Genomic DNA, 18,883 nt, shown 5'->3' with positions numbered 1-18,883 from the left:
AAATAGAGGAATGGCAGTGCTTGCTCCTATCAGGTACATATAAGCCTGTGGAGGGTTGCACAACATGCATTAGTGATTAGCTCCTACTGGTGTGACTCTGTGTGCGTGCAAGCTCACACCAGTGTGTCTAAGCAAAATGCTTTAGTGGAGAACAATGATGCTTGAACTTAGCCCAAATTGGAACCTTTCTTCCGGCCAGACCTAAGCTCTCAATTTCTGTATGTGAAAAATGAGAACGAACGGTGTTTACCTCAAATGTGAGTAAAGCAAACGCATGCATATGGATGTGGTTTTCGGTCTGAAGGACTGTCCACTTGGTAAATGGGATCCCCATTAATAATAGCCAATACAAGCTGTCATGACTAACTAGCCTGAACTCTGAAGGGACTGATTTCTTTGACTCACTCAGTCAGAGTTTCCTTAGTGACTGGGGCCCAGAAGATAAAGAATTGTAATCACTTCTTGTGAGTGATGTCTTTCCCTCCTTTGTACAATGAGTAACATTTATATCATCCATTTCTAAGCACAAGCCTATTTGAGAACCGTATTTCCCCCCAGGCATTTGGTTAAATCAGCCTCAGCGGAGTGACAGCTCATGGTTCTCCCTCCCCCTGTCCTCAGGCTTGAGGGTGAGCTTTTCACAGCAGAGTTCTCTCCAACGCCTCCCGGACAGCCCACCGCCAAGTCCAAGAGGGGAAAATTCTTGCCTAAAATAGTGACCTAACACCTGTGCCCACATTCAGGGCTGGTCCAGAGTGTCATATCCTGGTGGGAAATGACCGTGTGTTTTGTTCAGATCCGAGGTCCTGTTGACAGAAGCCGGGGCTGCCGGTGTCCCCCAGAAGTGATCACACAGTAGCTCTCTTAGTCAGAGACACGTATAAATATTATTCGGTCCCACCTCCCAGTGACCTCCGAACAGAGACCTTTGCAGAGACCTTAGACTCTATCTCAGTGATAGATTTTTTTTTTTTAAATAAATCCGTGGGTTTAACAATAATAATAACAGCAGTTCTCCTTCTGTTGCTCACCCTGCCAGCCCCATTTCTTGAGTTTTTAACACAGGGGCATGATCTCTGACAATCGGAGGTGCAAACTGAGGTCCATCCCTCACTCTTGCAACTGCCTTCTCCCAGGTCCCACCGGTCCTCACCAAGGCAGTTAAAGTTCTCGGGGGGTACCTGGGCTCCCTTCTCCTGGAGGCCGACTTTATCCATGGTGTGACTTGCTCCGTGGAAGATGGCAATAAGGAAAAGCTGGGGCACACCAAGCACATCAGTGAGGCACTGGGCGTATGCCCACTGCAGCCCCTGAGCAGGACGCAGGAGAGGGGCCTTGTGCCGCCCACGTCCGGCCGTCTGGCCATGGATGCAGCCAGTCGGGACCACGCACAGGGGGCCGCACCTGGGAGCGCGGCGAGCGGATGGGGGTAGCCGGCCTCGCACGCAGCAGACATCCACCCAGACCACGTGCTCTGTACAGAAGGACAGAAAATCTGTGTTTAGAATATCACTAAGGAAACCCAGATACATTATCTTTGCCAGAGTACAAAAGAGAGTTTAGTTAGTGACTGACTGGGAGGAACAGAGCCAGAGCTATTCTCTGCATTAAGGATGTTGATGAAGCAGAGAGGGGAGAGAAGCAAAGAATGGACAGTTTTTACACACTACCGAGAAGAAGACTGTCCCTCCCCACAGCTTCCGGAAGATTTCCACGGCTCACGGTCATGGGAGTGGCTTTTTATGGGCCAAAAGCAATGGAACTAAAGGCATGTCAGTCTTTCCACTCACAGATTTGGGCTGCCATAAATTGATCTTTCAAATATCAAGATTTTTGTTCCTGCTTTGACACTTGTAAAACCTATTTTGTTCCAATACGTAGTGCCCAGTTGTAAGATTCTCTTTTGGCCCCAGAATTATGCGTGACCTCAGGATTCTGACTTTGACTTCCAAACTCTTACTCCAAGAAAATGTATTATGTGTGCACTGGTGTGTGTGTGTGTGTGTGTGTGTGTGTGTGTGTGTTGTGCATACAGAACCCTAAATTTCATTCAGCAGCTTACGTCCATTTTAATGCCAGTTAATTTTAGCATTATTAATAGCACAGCAAATTACTCTCTAAAAATAAGTTGAAATATGTTTATATTTGCGAAGTTTAAGGCAATCATAATCTCACTCGCAATATCCTTTAACAGATTACCATCTATAAAAAGATAGCAGGAGCCGAAATTTGTTTTATCATAATAACGTCATGTGCTGTGGACTTGTTGTTTCCATGTGGGTTGGCCTGCTTCCAACCCGTCTGTCTCAGTCCTCGGGTTCTCCTTCAATGTCATCATGTGTGATGTTGTCTTCCCTTGTAGCATTTTGATTATAATGTTAAAATTTCACGCTATTAAAATAAATAGACATTCATTCTTTTTGACGTTGTCCACATTGAAGAGTCTATAGTTGGCTTTAGAATCCAGTAACAAAATGACCCAGCTCATCTAAACAAGGATCCCATGGACCGAGGAAGGATTTCATGCCCGGGTAACATGTTGGAAGTGATGGCGGATGTTTCATTGTTACTTAAAGCAACAAATCTTTGGCACTTTTTATACACACATGTATATGGGCGTATCTTCATGGATCATGCTCATGTTTTTCATTTCATTTTTTTTTCTTTTTTTTTTTGGCTAACAGCATGAAACAGATGTGGTTCTAAGAAACCAGTGTATAACCCATGGGACTCAACAACAAGTGTATAACCCAAACCTCAAAGCCATAGTCAGTAGAAATACTTGGCGCTTATGATGGAGACACCTGGAAGCTTATCTACACAACAGGCATGAATCATCTGTTGATAGACTATGAAAGAAGTTAAAGTAACCAGTGCCCAAAAGTTTGTAAGTATAAGCGTGAAATTCAGTCAAGCCACTTAATGTGAAGGCTAAAGAATGAGTTAGTAATTCTTAAGAAAAAATAAAAATAAACCAGGGCAAAAAGATAAACTTTGTAAGTAATAATACCTGCAATTTAGAGATCCCGAGATGTAAGTTTCTGCCATTTAAAACCCTTTCTCCAAAGGGACTGTCTCTATTCCCATTAACCCACTTAGTATAAAGCATTTGTGAAATATCCATATTGTTGCAGCTGCCATAAAATTGATACACAAACACAAACCCACGCTGTTCAAAGAGCCCTGGGGGGCTCAGTCGGTTAAGCATCTTCCTTCGGCTCAGGTCATGATCCCAGGGTCCTATACGGGATGGAGCCCCGCATCGGTCTTCTTGCTCAATGGGGACCCTGCTTCTCCCTCTGCCTGCTGTTCCCCCTGCTCATGCTCTCTCTCTCTCATTCTAACAAATAAAATCTTAAAAAAAAAGAATTACAATCGCTACTTCTGACAGTCTAGTGAAAAGTCTGAATTCACACCAAAACCAAAATAAAACAAAAAACCAAAAATAAAACCAAAATAAAACAAACAAACAAAAAATTGACACAATTTGCTTGTGATCAGAACCACGAAGTATAAAGGTGGTAGTTAAATTAGCTAAAGAGAGATTCATATTGTGTGATTTGGAGACCAGCTAAACACAGAGAACAGAGAGGAAGCTTTTAAGGGGTCTTCACAGTATTCAATAATCATTGTCTAAATACATTTGAAATAAATTTCAAGTAACATACTTCATATAGACTTCATAACGTACTTCAAATAAAGACCATGCAGAACAGGGCATTTCATTACCAATATGCAACCATTTAACTATATAACATCATATAATTACAGAACTGAACATTTGTACAAAAACACTTAAAACACCACTGGTTAAAACACTGCTGTCTATAGAAATGCAAGATCTAGATACTTCTAAGGAAAGACTCCCTCAAGACTCTTTAGCTCAAACCCTGGCAATACCTTTATCTCAATTAGAATACAAAACACCAGATCATTATAAGCCCTAAAAAAGAAATATATTAAGAAATTATTTCAGATTATAACTTTATTCCAATTATTCTCCTTAAGGCACAACCAGCTCTCAGCCACATTATGTCTCAGGTAAAGACACATTCACACTACAGACAGTTCCAAGAATCAAATAGGATTTTTTTCTCCCTAGTCTTCCTACTTCCTGTCCAGGTGTCTGAGGTTTTAAATGCATCTATTTTTATACCTGGCATGGGGTGATTTTTGAGGAATAGCTATTCAGATGAAATAACAATGGTCAGTAACATTACCTACCATAGTTAGTTTCACATTTCTGATATAAAAGTACCTCTAATCGGTACAGAAGTGTGTCACCTCATTTGTGTCCGCAGTCATGATGTTCTATAAGCTGACAGAGCTACATGGATCTACTCTGAATATCCCTTTTCTAGCCAGCTTTCCTTAAGATGAAAGGGAAGTGCATATCTGCTACTTTACAGCAGGCAAACGACATAGACTACTAATCGGGGAGGGGTTGGTTGATCTTGTCGATGATACATACCTCGAGGCACATTTATATGTTACAACGATCTGGAGTTAATTTTTGGCAGAACGGATAAAAATATCAACACAACTCATGCTTTTCTCCACCAAACCTCCCACTTGAGCAGATCACTGTAATAACAGTGTCCTATTTCTCTCAATCCGCATAAACACATATCAGATAACATGTACATTCAGAATTCTCACTTAATTCCCATCACGTGTTGACCCCCCCATTTAAAAGTCAGACGACGTCTCCTAGAATAGTAACAAAACAATTTAGCAACCATGACGGCCAGGGCAAACCAATCAGCAAAGACACTGGGGAGAACACCAGAAAGGACACAGAGGTGTATCAGACCTGCCTGCCCCCCAGTTCGTCCTCAGAGAACCTCTCCTTCAGACTGCCATCCTCAGGAATGGATGCTGGGAATTTAGGGTGCTGTAGCCAGGACGCCTACATGTAAAACCTAATGCTGTAGTTTTCTGGACAAATCCTCACCAAGGGACTATTTTTATGGGGCTTCCAGAAAATACGACACATTTCATGATGGGACAAACAGATGGTTGAAGGGTTCATAATTACATTGTCCTTATGATATGTTTACCTGTACTAAGTAGTTGTAAGGCAAAGTCAGCATAAGCAAAAGCACAACACAACACAACACAAAAGCATGAAGGATCACTGAACATCAGGTGTAGAGCTCCCACAAATTCTCCTGCTCTTCCTTCCCACCACTGGGCCACAAACCATATTCCTTATAGGACATCTGTTGGCAGGACAGACTGAGTGGGAGATGAGGCCAGAGCCAGCCATGCAAAAGGCTCAGTGTGGAAGGTCCCTTCAAGGTTGCCACTGGCTGCTGAGCTGACTGTCCCCAAGTGTCCCCAAAGAAAGGAATTTCTGGATTCCCAGAATGCTAGGATAACCCTAGTTCATACTCAGAACTGGCCAGGCAGCTGGAAATACATCTCGGTTTTATTGTAAATTCTATGCAAGACCTGTAAGAAGGTTTTTATCTAGACTGCCATCATCAGCATGACCTGATCCATAGTGTGAAAAGGAAAGTACTCGGGGCTTACCCCAAGGACTAGGAATACTTGAGTAATCTGATGATGAATGCCGTGGTAAATGGGTCTGTGAGCAACGAAAGCAGTAATCACAGTAAAAAAATGAGTATTGACAATTTATTTTCTAATTCTTTAAAAATAGTCAGGGGTGCCTTGGTGGCTCGGTGGGTTAAGTGTCTGCCTTCAGCTCAGGTCATGATCTCAGGGTCCTGGGACTGAGCCCCACATCAGGCTCCTTGCTCAGCAGGGAGCTGCTTCTCTCTCTTCCTGTGCCTGCTGCTCCCCCTACTCGCTCTCTCTCTCTCTCTCAAATAAATAAATAACATCTTTAAAAATAAAATACAATATTTTTTCAAAATAGCCATCTTTCCATATTTAACGCGAATCAGCGACAAAAACAACACTGCATCTTCTAAAGGATGCCTGACCAAACTCCTGGGCCCAAAGAATTTCTCTCTCAGAAAAGTCATCGACATGATGATGGTAATAATCAGAAATACACCAGCAACCATGGGCGAAGGGTCCCACTGACCTACAGTCCCTGGAGGACACACCGTTCTTGGCATCCAGCAGCACAGAGCAGGAGCAAACGAGGAACTATTTTCTGTTTATTGGTGGTCTTGCATGAACAGCAACCTCTGCCCTCTGTCCCCAGGGAGTAAGAGTGGCTCCCTACAAACGTGTGTCTATGAACGAGGGTGGTAGTGCTTGGCCCCCAGGGTTGCAGTTTGCAAGCCCTGTGCTAGAGGTGAACCTGTTGATCATAATAGGAAAAAGTTCCAGAGCATCCACTCTTAGTTGCTTCCAAAAGTCATGTCATTAACATACCCAAAGACACCTTGAAGCTCTTTGCACTTAGGAAGTTCCAAGGGCTTTAGGAATTCTGTGCCAGGAGCAGGATGAAGACCAAATACACATTTCTTGCTGTACATCACATCTCACCTGTGGCTTTGGCATCCTGTAGGTTGCTAGTGCCGGGCCTGGGAAGGGTCTTGAGAGGGGCTCACTGGGGCGCATTCTTCTGTGCGGGGCCAGAGCTACATGGACGTTGGAGGCCCTGCCCTGCTGTGTGGACCCTGAAGACAGAGAATAGCTAACATCAACCTTGAGAAAGATGAGAACACCCTAGCACGGGAGGAGAAAGATGGCGGAGGAGTAGGAGACCTAATATCATTGGGCCCAAGGAGGTCAGCTAGTTATCAAACCTTTCTTAACACCTGCAGACTCAACAGGACACTGATGAGAAGAGCGGCAGTCCTAGGAATGGAAAAGTGACCACTTTCTGGAATGTAGGATGGGGGGAGTCCCCGTGGGAATAGTGTGGTCTCAGCACCCACGGGGACACAGAAAGACCAGGGTTGTCTGAGTGCGGCAGAGCTCCCAGGTATTGGGGTGGGGAAGCTGGATGCAGAGATGAAGCTGGGGAGGGGTCTCTCAGCTCGGGGTTACCTTATACTGTGATCAGGCCCTGGTCTCTGAGGAGGGACCCCACAAGCAGCATATAGGGGGAGACTACCTCCATTCTCCTCCCGGGGGAGCAGTGTGGGAGTACACAGCAGGAATCTGCTGGATCTGGAGACTCCAAACAGAGCCACACACCAGAGACAGAAACACTTAGTCACAGGCCCGGTGAGCACGGAGTGTGGCCAGAGACCAGGGAGACGGGTTGACTGTGTTTCTTTGAGGGCACACTGAGGAGTGGGGCCCCAAGCTCTTGGCTCCTCTGGCCAGGGATTGGGAGGCCACTATCTTCCTTCCTGTCCGCCAAAGTGGTTTGGACAGCGCTCAGGGAACAAAAGCTCCTGAGAGAAAACCTGAGCAGATTACCTAGCCTGGCCCCTGGCAAGGGCACTGCAATTCTGCCTCCAGCAAAGACAACTGAGAATCACTACAACAGGCCCCTTCCCCGGAAGACCAGCAAGAACATCCAGCCACGACCAAGTTCACCGATCAACGAGAACTGCAAAACTCCAGAGCTACGGGAATACGGCACATGGCTTTTCCCCATGATTCTTTAGTCTATCAAAGTTAAATGTTTTGAATTTTATTTTTTTCTTATTCTACGTTTAAAAATTTTTCCTCTTTCCCCTTTTAACATTTTAAACTATTTTATCTTATCAATACCTTTTAAAAAAATTATTCTAAAATTTCATTGTTATAGTCATAGTCTATTCCTTCATTGCATTTAACCTTATTTTTTGTATACATATAGGTTTTTCTTTCTTCAAAATTTTGGGATACAGTTTCTTCTAATAGATCAAAATACACCCTAAATGTAGCACATGGCTTTGTTCTAGTCTCCAGACTGATCATATTCTTTCCTGTTTGTTTTTTTTTTTTTTTCATTTTTCAACCAACTTCTTATCTTACCAATTCCTTTTTTAGAATCTTTTAAAATTTTCATCTTTACAGTTGTATCCATTCCTGCATCATGTTTACCCTTATTTTTGTGTATGTATAAGTTTTTCTTCCTTTAAAATTTTGGGAGGCAATTTCCTCTCAGAGACCAAAATACACCCCAAACCAAGTGTGTGGCTCTGTTCTGTTTATCCGTCTATATCCCTATCCTACACTTCTACACTGCCTAACCATTTTTTTCCCCTTTTGTCCTACTGATTCTTAAACCTATCAGGGGTAACACTCCTTGTGATCCCTAGCAAAAAATGCAAAACCCAGAAAATGCTACCCAAAATTGCATATAGTTGGAGATCCTTTGAAGCTGGGTGAGCTACACATCTACTAAAGCCACATGAATCCAAGCTTAAGAACACCAGACTATCACATTAACCATGCATCAAATATGTGATATGGTCAGAGGGTAAGACATTTAAAGACATAGGCATGCTCTGAGGGCACCAATTTCCTGGTGTGCTCAGTCTGAACACCAGCACTTTATCTGTGATTGTCAGGTTGAATTCTGCTTGATGCAGCACAATACAGAAGTGAGTTCTTGAATTGGAGGAATTATGATGATAATGAAAGAAGAATAGTTGGTATGTCCCGAACTCACACCACAGAACAACTTCACCAGACATTCAGTTTGATGATGCTTTTATAGGAAGGTAGTGATGGTGATGACACACGGAGAGGGCTTGAGCTAACTCTGATCTCTTCTTATTAAAGAACTGATGAAGCAGGTGTAGATGTGGCGAATGCAGACGTCCCTAACCTCATCCAGTCTAGCATCACTTGTTCTTTGACGGCTTTGTTTCTGTGTCATTTAATGATCTTAATTTGCACCCAGAAAAGCATTTCATTATATCAGACTCTGGTAGTAATTGTGTGGTATCATGAGCGGTACTATCTGTATTGGACTTAAGTCAGATAAAGGATAGCATTTTCATTAGCCTCACATATTCTCAGTAGTTCAGTTCAGGAATATAAGGTTCCTTTTCTCCTTCAGTGAGCTCCTGAGTTTTGGCTAGACATTATTTCTGTGTGTGTGTTTTGGGATGGGGTTAACATTCAAACGGGGGGACTGAGTAACAAAGACCACCCACCGCAGGGTGAGGGCCTCATCCAATCCCAGAGGGACCTCAATAGCATGAAAAGACAAATGAAGGGTGAATCTGCTTTCTCTGCCTGACTGCCTGAACAGGGACATAGGTCTTCTCTTGCCTTGGACTGGGGTTTGCATCATTGGTTCTCCTGGTTCTCAGGACTTCAGGTTTGACTGGAACTGCCCCAGCAGCCCCCTGAGTGTCCAGCTTGTAGACTGGTAGATCAGAAAATGTCTCAGCCTCCATAACCACAAAAGACAGTCCCTCCATAACCACATGAGACAGTCCCTCCATAACCACATGAGACAGTCCCCTTTCTGTACATCTGTATATGTTTTATTGGTTCTACTTCTCCACAAAACCCTAATATGACACTTTCGATATTCCTAGAAAATTAGATAAACAAGCTAACAACCGTGTCATTGTACACAATGGATATATCAACATTCTGATGGAAAATATAAACAAGAGAACAAAAGCTTTCACGTTGGTTTACCTTCTCTCCCTTGCAGTCTCTTTGATGTGATCATTAAAATTATGGGGCTGTCAGGAATGGTAACACATATCTGGTGCATTACAAGAGGAAGAGAGGGCCGTAATAGGTGAACCAAAGCAGAAGTTTTGCAGAGACTGGAGAACAATACAGAAACCAGAAGAAGTGCCAGCACCCTCAGGCTGAAAGTAAGAGTCAGGAACCCAAGAAGAAAGCATGCTGGGGCAAAGACATGCTCCTGGAAGGCATGTGTCCACTCGTACATCAACCCTCTTCATTTTCACAATGTAGGGGAGAGGACCCTCTTAAAGCACACCCCTAGGTGCAGGTTGCTGCCTCACCCACCCAGCATTCTGAGATGATGTTAGAAGTCAGTGCCAGAAGAAGGTGCCCTACCACACATGTGCACAGCAAGCCCTCCTCAGCTGCCTGGTGTCAGACATCCTAGTCCATTTTTCTTAAAAAGAACAGAAAACCAAGGAACCTATGATTTATAGAGATAAAGAAATGATCCAGATACTTCAGGAAAATTCCTGTATCTAAAATGAAGGACCAAAATGAACCAATGGACGTGTGACTCTAGAGGGAAAAAAAGCTAATTTAAGAAAGAGAAAAGAATTTTAAAAAAGAAGGGCAACAAGACAGAAATTATGCAATAAATATTGTATGGATAAATAGATTACTATGAAAATAAGCAATAAGTGTTTTGAAAATTAAAAACACAATCGTTAAAATGACAAGCATTCCAATAGCAGGGTTTCCAAATTTTCTTGTACTTCCAGAAATAAAGAAGGAAATATCTCAAAATAGTACCAAAAACAAGAATAAAGATGAGGGATAGCATGAGTGAAACGTTAAGACACATAAAGGATCAATTAAAGAGTTTATGAATGTGAAAACAAAAAAAAAATGTGAGGGCTTGAATTATCAAAGAAGTAAGAAAAGCCACATTTACCATGGCTGCAGACAGAAAGCGCAGTATCTAAGATGGAGTATCCAAGTTGGAATCATGTATGAAGAATTCCAAAGAAGATGAATGCTACCCACCCAGGCTACCATCATAAAAATTTAAAAGACTAAGTATGAAGAGAAAAGCCCAAGATCTAACAGAAAGAAAGGGCAGGTCAGTTTCAAGTCAGAATTAGATTTTCCTCAGACTTTCCATTAGCAATCTTAAGACGAAGAAAAAAAAAAAAAACGTATGGAAATGTCCAAAAAAGTCTAGGTCGGCGAAGGAGAGAGGAAACAATTTTGAACTTAAAATTCTATACCCAACAAAAACACCATTAAGTCCGAGGAGAAACACATACTTTTTCAGAAATACAATGACTTAGGAAGTTTATCTGTCCTATACTACCTTTGAAAAATTTGTTTACAGATACTCACATAGGAAACCGGACCCAAAAAAGAGTGAAATGTTGGGTTAAATTTGCTTTGGGGGTCCATTGGCAAGGATGAGCATTTTAAAGAAATCCCAGGTGGATGGTTTCATAGAAAATCTAATCTCCAAGAGGGCAGGAGGGAAAATAATTTAGAACAAAACAAATTCTCTGTAAAAAATAGTGAAGCTTAGAAAGTAGAATCTCATTATTTATAATTATTACTAATCATAAGTAATAATAGTTGTTTTGCATGTATGTTGGACTAGATGAGGAGCCCAGAATGCTACTCTTCTCAATGAGCACTTCGAGTAACTCTAAGACAGGAGGTCCATGAAGCACAGTTTTAGAAATACCTCTTATGACTCATATTCTACCCAACTACTTACCCCAAATTATAAGGGCTTTGACCATCTAGTACCAAATAGAGCTTGCTTCTAAATGTAAGAAGCACAGGTGAGATGCCATGCTTTAAACTACTAATACCTAGAGGTGTGATGAGCGTAAACCACACAAGGGGGTAATCCCCATTCAAGATCTGTATTGCTGTATGGTTTTGGGGGGAAAGGCACATATCAGTCCTTTCTGGAAGTCATCTTTCTCCTGTTCCTATACAGCCCCTCAATGAATTAACTCCATGGGTACATTCTTTCCTTGTCATCGTAGCTGATAGATTTTAATTACAAGCATGTGATTCTGTAAGTCATCTTTAGATGATAAATCTTCAAGTTTTCCACTCTTCAGAGAGTTAAATGAAATTCCATGTACAAAATTATTTTCAATACAAACAAAGTCCATGGTATTAAATTAAAGAATGCTTTGCCTGTAGCACTTGGTATATGGCTCTCATTTATGTGGTTTCACGACACCTCGCCTCACCTCCTAACACTGGTGTTTGCACACTGAGCCTCACCAAGACTCAGCCCCTGGCCATCTTCTCTCTTTAATCTATCTTTTCTCTCTATGGAGTTTTACCCACGCTCCTGGCTTCATTGTTGATTCACCAGTTTCAAAATTATTTCCCCAGCTCCTATCCGCAGTCTGTATTCCATGGTTCTGTGCCACCTTGCATCATCTTCACTCGGCATCCCAAGGACTTCTCAATCCAATGTATTCGATGTAGAGTGCACCTTCTCCTGCCGCAGAGAGATCACAAGATGCCATCGGTTTTGAACGTCTCTATGTCCCCTATCTCTTGAAACGATGCATTTTCTGTCTTGTTCCCCAGGCCTGACAACTTGGGGTCATCCTCAATTAAGTTCTCTTTCTTATCCCTCCTGTATGACCCAGTCAGTCACCTCTGAAATGCCCCTCAGATCTTTGCACTCGTCTCTCTTCCCCTGCTATACCCACAGCTCTACCATCTCACTGGATTCCTGCAGGCACATCGAAGGGGTCATTGTAGATCTACTGTAGGTCACCTGTCAATCCATCCATTGTTAGCATAGCACCAGTTATCCTTTAGAAACCCAATTCTGATCAAAGTTCCTCACGCCACTTTCCTTCATTGGTTTTTCAAGACACTTGAGTTTATGTCTAGAACCTGGGTCTTAGCCCAGAACCCTCAGGAGCTGGCTCCTCTCTTCTTCTCCAAGACAATCTCCTACTTTTTTCTCCATCCTCCTCTGAGTTATGAAGCATGAGGTATACTCTTCCCCTTGTGGTTTTGCTTTGAGAAATGCTGGTGTTTGCCCAGCTTCTTTTCATCCTTTTGTTCTGACTCATTTTCTCTCTTTTAACTCCTTTGATCTGGGTTACAATGTCATGTATTCAGAGGAGCTAAATGGTTAAGTTTGTCTGTCATGACATCTCATCTTTCCTCTTTCCTTCAGAAATCAGATTTCCAATTACATCTCTATTTGGTTGGTTGTTTTAGCCCAGTCCTTTCTTAAATATGTTATAACATTTAACTGGCTGAAGTTTTACTTCCATGAGGTAGGTCTCCTATAACATATTCATCAGTGGATACCTGGAAAAGAGCATGATAAATGCCAACATGGGATGTTGGCCAACTTTGATGCATGAGTTTCATAAATTCTTTCATCAGCCCTGAAAGCTCAGTGTTACTCCCATGTCGAATTGTACCTGAGACTCATCAGTAATCCGCAGTCCACCAGATGAACTGAGCTGCTTGTGACTGAAGCCATGCCACAGACCTGTAATGCAGCCCATTTGTCCCTGATTGTTGAGAAATCTCACTGTACATTATGCAAAAAGATGGTGCATTTCTTCAAAAGGAAAAAAAAAAATAGAACCGGTCTAATCTCATGGTCTACTTCGAGGAATTTCCCAGAGTCTCATTTTTTCTCCATCTGAGGGCCCCATCTTCAAGGTTGTTTCAGAGCATGGTCTCCAGCCACAATTACACCCTCTTGCTGGTATCCCCCTCCACTCCAAGGGAAGCAACGTGGGAAGAACACACCACTCGCCAGGACTGTCCCTCGGAAAGTGTCTTTCCTTTCCGTCAGCTTTCATGTCTTCGTTTGGTAAGTGTGGCCTTCCAGTTGGACCTGAAGTGTGGATTCTATACATTTGCAGACATCATAAGGCACTCATAAACCACAGGCTTCTTTGCCTGCTACAATCTAGATCATTTCATCTCTGTCTCACAAGTTTGCCACAAATAAATACATATTCATATTGATTTATGCATCAAGAATAAATATTAAGAAATACCAGGTATTGGTATTTTTAAAAACTGTATAAATAATAATTGATGAAAATTAACCTATGCACTGTCACATGCCCATAGAGTCTCCTTGCAATGAGTTAGGTTTTTAAAGATTTGGAATAAACAGAGAATATCTTGAAAGTCTAGAATTGGGTTGGCAAGGGTTGCCAGCTCCTGAGGGTTCTGGTGGACAATAAGTTTCTTTCTTTTCTTTTTTTTTTTTTTTTTAAAGAAGTTATTTATTTGACAGAGAGTGAGAGAAGGAGAGAGATCACAAGTAGACAGAGAGGCAGGGGGTTGGTGATGCGGGGGGAAGCAGGCTCCCTGTTGAGCAAGGAGCCCAATGCAGTGCTCAATCCCAGGATCCTGAGATCATGACCTGAGCTGAAGGCAGAGGCTTAACCCACTGAGCCACTCAGGTGCCTCAATAAGTTTCTTAATAAAAACCTTGAGGGTTTTCCTTAACGGACACATAAAAATGCTTTGTAACTACTATATGAAATGCTTTCTTGAAAACGCTTTCTTGAAAATTAGTTTTTCTTAAGTACTATTAGAACTTTTCTCTTAATTCTGTTTTCTTTGTCACACAACCATGTATAACATATAGCAAAAAATATGTACATATATTTAAATATAAATTTAATATGACATATTTGGCTTCTGTGGTCTGCTAAGAACATATTACAGTGCATGAAAATTCTTCCTTACATACAATATGTTCTTCTATAGAATGAAGTTGCAATGTGAATGAGATTAGAATAACTAGTTATGATTTTATAATCAAAACATAGACTTAATGTTCTTGGTAAATTTTAAATGTGAAACCACTCTGATATAACTCTGTTTTCTGGTTTTATTTTTTTGAGGCTCAAATGAATATATCCATATGCCTAGATATATAGATAAAATCTCGGAATTTAAGAAATACTCAGCAGATATTGATGTGGATCTTGGTTTCACAGTCAAGCAGAAATATTTAAGAACTGAGAATCAATCTAACCACACTCTCGGGGAATGAAAAACGTCAGAATCGGTAAAGCTCATGAATACTCTTTTTAAAGCTCCTTGATGCCATAAAACCGTCAATAATCTTCCGCTCACTTATTTCATCTCTAAGAACTTTGATAATCTCTGCCTAACTCCCCCTCCGGCCTCAAGAATGCCCTCGTTCACAATTGTCATTTTTAAAACAGGCTTTATGAAAATGAAAGCTGTTACTAAAATAAATAATAAATAAAATAAAGAGTTTAAACATTCTTAGACCACACCTTTCACTTGAAGCTGGACACCGTTTCTAATTTTTTTCATTCTAGTGCTTCGTTCTGTATCTATCCTGCTTGGGAGCGCAGTCTCCCTGGATCTGTGGTCAGATGACACAGAGTGAAGGGCACAATGCATTCTGATGTGTGGTTGTTATTACTATTATTTATTCAGAGTGTTTTTGTGCCTGATTAGTGATGGTTCCTGACAGTACTTTCCCACGGCATGCTGTCAGGAAAGGGAAGAGCAGCTGCTCTGGGGATGTGTTCCATGCTCACCGAGGCAATTTGGTAGAATAAGGACTGTCAAAAGCAATCAGACCAGCACCCGGGTCTCTATTAGCTGTGAGGGAAGACGTTTGGCAGACGGGAGTGGAGAGCTCGGAGCCTGCTCTTTGAAGCGACAGCCGCAGGGTTCCAGCCGTGTGCACTAGCTTTCCTGCCGTGATGTGGCCTGGAAGACTTTGCCCCACTAGAAGGGTCCCAAGATCCACGTTCCCTACCCAACGGCATTCATTCCTGCAGAACCTGGAACCCCGTTGGCTTAGCACCTTTTAAAGGAATTTTCAAGTCTGAGAACACAGAAGACCAAAAAGAAGGTCCTACACTACCCCTTGCTGTATGATCTCTGTCAACAAATGCTTAATCTTGAACAGGCTTTTCGTCCTTTGCGTGGAACATTCCTGCATGTTCAAACCATCATGATACAGTCACGGTGTGAGTGCTGTGTTCCCTGCCGATGTGAATGAATGGTCATGAAGGTTAAGAGGACAACCATTAGGAAAACAACCTGGCATTTAGGAACACACAGCAATGGGTCGGGTGGGAGTGGGTTGCAACCTGTCAGACGTACTTGGATGTGAGGTTTAATGACAATACAAGGTTTAGTGACATCCGGGGCTCCGGAAGGAGGCCAGATAATGTGCTGGCTTCCCCGAGGATTTGCCAGCTTGCGTCTTGTCTTCTGTACTCCCTCCACTTCCTGGCCAAACCTCATGAGCTATCTGGGGGGGACGTCACTTTGTGGGAGCTTATGGATGAGCACAATTGGCTTTCAAACGTGAGATAAAATTTATGCAGCCCTACAACTACAGCAGGGAATAATCATAACGTCACTTTGAAGAGCATTACATTTTAACAGTCTTTAAAAGAACGCCATTGAAAAAATAAAAGTGTATTTCTGACTGGCTAATACAATTTCAACACATAATTTGCTTCATCATAAACATGAGCTACATTACACCGAGGGGTTTCTATGTGCCATAATTCACATATCATTTATAATTTACTCTAGATAGGGCTCTTCTGTGTAAAATTTAAATGCTTCATTTTTAGCTAAAGAACATAAAGCCGTTTATTGCTATTTTATGTTTACCCCCTTTTCCAAAAATATATGACACAGTTTTCTTGTGGTGCAGTATTTCACACTGGAATACAAGGTTTAGTTAGCAATGGTAAACCAGAAAATGGATTAATAGATTATTTGGAAGGTCGAGAAAACCTGTCTCATCCTTCTTCATCTGCTCTGCTGTTTCTCAAGACACCCCACAGAGAGAGCTGGGGACGCTGGCTTTGCCTAGGTTTCCGATCAGAAGCAGGACCACATGCCTCCTCCATCAGCCGCCCCTTCCAGGGAGACACTAAACGCCAAACACTGACAATACTGACAGTTTGTTGTTAATGTTGGGATGCACATTAAAACAAAATTGGGGGGCTGTGTGGACCAGTGGGTTAAACGTCCACCTTCAATTCAGGTCGTGATCCCAGGGTCCTCAGATCCAGCATCGTATGGGGCTCTCTGCTCAGTAAGGAGCCTGCTTCTCCCTCTCTCTCTGTCTGCCACTCCCCCTGCTTGTGCTCTCTCTCTCTCTCTCTCTCTCTCTCTGTGTCAAGTAAATAAAATCTTTTTTTTTTTTTTTAATTGGGAAAGTGTGCCAAGACACTAACACGTAATAGCCAGTTGCTACACCAAGTATAGAATCATTCACTTTGTATGTCAGCAATAAGGGAAAAGTCATAGCTTGAAACTTTCTATTTTTTTCCACACTGCAGTGTGTCTCGTTTTATAATAAAAATTCATGCTGACAAGCAGCATAATATTTTAATAAAACAACTTAACACCTATATTCCAATGTTCCCCCTCTCCCATTTTTTGCTAAGTTTTGAAAAATATTCTAAAGACTCCTGACTTCTGGAACTTCAAGCATTTTCTTCTTTAGTTTGCATATCAAGTGAAATAAAATTACAGGAGCTCCCTGTTTAAAACAAGATCATTCTTTTCATTAGAATGTCATACATTTTTTTTCCAGTAAGAATAATTATCTCTTTAGCAAGATTTTAAGTTTTATACATAGCAGTTAGTGAAATGCCTTTTGAAATATGCTGTAAAAAACCTCTTGATGATCAAAGGATGAAAGTTATTGTTTTATTATACCTTTAGCTTTTTCGAAGCACATTCAAAATCATAAACCCCATAAATGGACCATCACCGAGGAAAAGAGAGAAATATTGGAGAACACTAGAGATACACTGGAGAGAAACAAAGAGAATGAGCTTTCCTGTTAAAAGGAGAATTTCCCATGCATAGTGTTGCCCCTTGAAAAATAAGTATAATATCATCTGAAAGGCATCCTCATCCTACTGGGGGGTGCTCTACAGCCCCAGTCGTAATATAGGTGTTGGGAGGGAAGCAGTGTTTATATGGCAGACATACAATTATAAGTAAAATTAATCTCTGCCATCCAAGGAACTTTTTATTTTTTAAAAAGAGAGAGAGAAAAAAATCGTTCAAAACTAATATCCCCTTCTAGAACAGTAGGATGTCACTGTGATTCCAAGGAAGCTTTTAAGGGTAATGTAATATGGACAGTTTCTCAAATGCAACAGGACAGGAGCTAATTATATAATTAGTCTTTGTTCATTATACATGTGTGATATAATCAGATTTAGGGATAATATCAAACTATGAAACTGCAGGTCTTGTCACATTAAATTGATGAGAAAAATTATTGCTTAAAGAGACCTTATGACATATTAATAAATGGGTACAGTCTGTAAGGAATATTAACAAAACCTGTCTGAACGAGATTATAAATCTCCAGTGAGCTTTTAAATTACTCATGCCTCCAGGACACAGAAACACAAACTACTGGATTGTAGCCATGTCAGATTTGCAGCTACAAGGCTCTAAAAAAAAAAAATAGCAAGATAAAAGGCAATGCTTAATTAAATGTGTCCACAGATAAATCCCAGGTTAGGTTAATTCTGTCTGTAATGCAAGTGTGCCTGTGGACATTTCAAAATGGCATTGGCTCAATCTCAAAACATAAGGACGGCCCAGGTGAACCCTCAAAGAGTAAACTCTAGGACAAATACATCTAGTATTTATTTAATATCTTCTTAGACACATTTCTTGTAGGAAGAACAAACTTGCACGAATGATGGACACTTTAGGTTAGAAACTCTTTTCCCAGGAACTTTGTTGATCCTGCAAACACCAATCCCAGGGAATATATTTATAGCAAATACTACATATTTGGTTTATTTCCCCATGCATTAGGTTGATTAACTCAGCTTGTCTTTACAAACGATGAGGCTCAAGCCTGTAGAGACTAAGTTCCTTGAACCAAGTCATCTATCTTCAATTTTTCTTGTGCCATGGGTCTGACCCCAGGCAGGAAATGGACTCTAACTCAGTTTTTCAAGTATAAGTCCGGTGATGTTTACAGCCTCTCACAGGTTCTAAGAAAACTAGCTCCAATGAACAGCAGAGCAATTCGAGAGATCATTAGCATAACAATGAGAACGCGAGTAAGTCATCAAAGAACAAGAGAGGTAACTTAGCACCTACTTGTTTTAAATATTCCGCTGCATCATTTTCCTTGGCTGTGCTGAGAAATAGAAGCCTAGATTCATGTGCATGAATGAAATTTGTGAGAAAACATGCAGTTCTTCTCAGTTTCTGTCACGTAAGGGTGATGTTAAGAAGAAGTGTGATCAGTAAATATGTAGAAGAGGGAATTTGACAGCTGTGTGAAGTGGTATTTCCAGGAAATTCT

This window comes from Mustela lutreola, chromosome 8, assembly GCF_030435805.1.
Source record: "Mustela lutreola isolate mMusLut2 chromosome 8, mMusLut2.pri, whole genome shotgun sequence".
Classification (NCBI taxonomy): Eukaryota; Metazoa; Chordata; class Mammalia; order Carnivora; family Mustelidae; genus Mustela; species Mustela lutreola.
Note: the sequence above shows the minus strand (reverse complement) of the source record.